At 42.4% G+C, this 2,328-nt stretch overlaps 1 non-coding gene across 1 annotated transcript; it reads right to left on the bottom strand.

Moving 5' to 3' along the window:
• Nucleotides 1-452: 452 nt before the first annotated feature.
• On the bottom strand, nucleotides 453-535 carry trnal-cag (transfer RNA leucine (anticodon CAG)). Its single transcript has one exon. It is a non-coding gene; the product is annotated as a tRNA-Leu (tRNA).
• Between the last annotated feature and the right edge of the window lie 1,793 nt (nucleotides 536-2,328).

Raw genomic sequence — 2,328 nt, 5'->3', positions numbered from 1 at the left:
GAAAACGAAATCCGAAACAGTACCGTGTGGCCAACACACTCACGCGGAAACAAACACCCGCCAACCAAAAGTGAAACCCAGGCTAACGACATCTGCCTCTGATTGAGAACCATACTAGGCCGAACACAAAAACCAACATAGAAAAACAAACATAGACTGCCCACCCCAACTCACGCCCTGACCATACTAAAACAAAGAATAAAATAACAGAACTATGGTCAGAACGTGACAGACAGCCTGGTGAAGATATTGGCCTACACCAATTATTGCAATAGTTATTGCACAAGACAAAATATGAATTAATTATAATTCTGAACTTGATTGATTTCTCATCTTTATGTTGATTATGTAACACGAATAAATGTTGCGCAATGAAACGAATAGATGTTAAGAAATACGAGAAATCAGCTTCATCATTCTATCTCTTTTCTCTGAATTTGCGCAAAAGTAATTGTCAGAAGTGGGATTCGAACCCACGCCTCCAGGGGAGACTGCGACCTGAACGCAGCGCCTTAGACCGCTCGGCCATCCTGACACACGGAGCTTATGATCAGCACGTGTTTTAACACACTGGGTTTGTTCATCCTTTTGAGAGTCTGAACATTGGCATTATATCATCAAAACATATATTAGAGACTGTCTCTGCTAGAAATGTTTACGTTGGGAGTCAACACTGGCGATTTCAGAACCGACTTCAATGGAATGAGATATGTTACTACTGGACTAGACTAAAAACGTGCTACTATGGATAATTCGTTAGTTAATAATATAAATGAACCCATTTTCACGTTCTATTTTTATTATAGGCCAACATTTTCTATTTTTAATAACAGGCGTACCATGTCTTGTTTTTGACTTCACCATTTGGATGCCATATGGACTCAACATCAGGGGTGAGAAGTTGCATCGTTGGAGAAATGAACTTGTGAACTGTTTGTTTATTATCTCCATCATGTCTTGTCTGGGCCAGCTAGCCTTAAAGGGATAGTTCAGCGATTTTACATCCATCCTCACTTGATGTATTCAGACTGCTCACAACAAAACAACTTATTTGTTATCCTCAAATCTCTCCATTACTCAATCATCTGGGATCCTAACCCGGCCCTGCCCATAGATTTACCCCTAATATCAACGGGGTGTTATACATGTCTATTTACAAGCACAGATGTAATGCATCTTATGCCCAAGAGTGAGAGAGACAGAGAGAGAGAGTACGAGATATATAGATGGAGGGATGAACAGGGGGTGGGAGATGGCAGAAGGAAAGAGGGAGAGAGAGGGATATAGATGAAGAGAAAGAAAGAGAGAGAGAGAGGGGATTGAAGGTTAGAGAGAGTGAGAGAGAGAGATATAGAGAAATAAAAATAGAGAGAGAGAGAGAGAGAGAGAGGAAGAGTGAGAGAGAGAGAGAGAGAGATATAGATGGAGGGATGAAAGGGTTAGATGGCAGAGGCAAGAGGAGAGAGAGAGGGATATAGAGAAATAAAAATAGAGAGAGAGAGGAGAAATAGAGGAAGAGAGAGAGAGAGAGAGAGAGAGAGAGAGAGAGAGAGAGAGAGAGAGAGAGAGAGAGAGAGAGAAATAGAGGAAGAGTGAGAGAGAGACAGAGAGACAGGGGGATGGGGATGGAGGGATGACGGTGCAGCCACAGAGGCAGCAGAATCTGTGTGTTGATAGTCTGTGGTGATAATACAGAACTCACTGGGTGTAGGGGATAACGATCTGATACCTTGTGCCGATTGAGGACACACACACTCCACCCAGCATCTGGCGTGTGTGTGTGTGCCACAGTGTGTGTGTGTGTGTGTGTGTGTGTGTGTGTGTGTGTGTGTGTGTGTGTGTGTGTGTGTGTGTGTGTGTGTGTGTGTGTGTGTGTGTGTGTGTGTGATTACAAGTTGTTGTTTATTGCTTTGTATGGAGGCAGCAGGCTATGGATGGACTAGGGCACAAGGCGAGCGAGCATCTGGTGGTGCCAACTGCAGCTGGCTGGCTTATCATAGTCATGATACTAGGACTAATACCCCAGATAGCTTCGGGTTCGTTTGGGAAGAGTACATCAATGTACAGTATACAATGCATTCGGAAAGTATTCAGACCCCTTCCACTTTCTCACATTTTGTTACGTTATGTTTTTTCATCAATCTTTTTGCAAAAGATAAAAACAGAAATACCTTATTTACATAAATATTCAGACCCTTTGCTATGAGACTCAAAATTGAGCTCAGGTGCAACCTGCTTCTATTGATCATCCTTGAGATGTTTCTATAACATGATTGGAGTTCACCTGTGGTAAATTCAATTAATTGGACATGATTTGGAAAGGCACAC

This window comes from Oncorhynchus keta, chromosome 13 (assembly GCF_023373465.1).
Source record: "Oncorhynchus keta strain PuntledgeMale-10-30-2019 chromosome 13, Oket_V2, whole genome shotgun sequence".
In the NCBI taxonomy this organism is placed as follows: domain Eukaryota; kingdom Metazoa; phylum Chordata; class Actinopteri; order Salmoniformes; family Salmonidae; genus Oncorhynchus; species Oncorhynchus keta.
The sequence above is the reverse complement of the archived record's forward strand: the minus strand, read 5'-3'. Positions and strand labels throughout refer to the sequence as shown.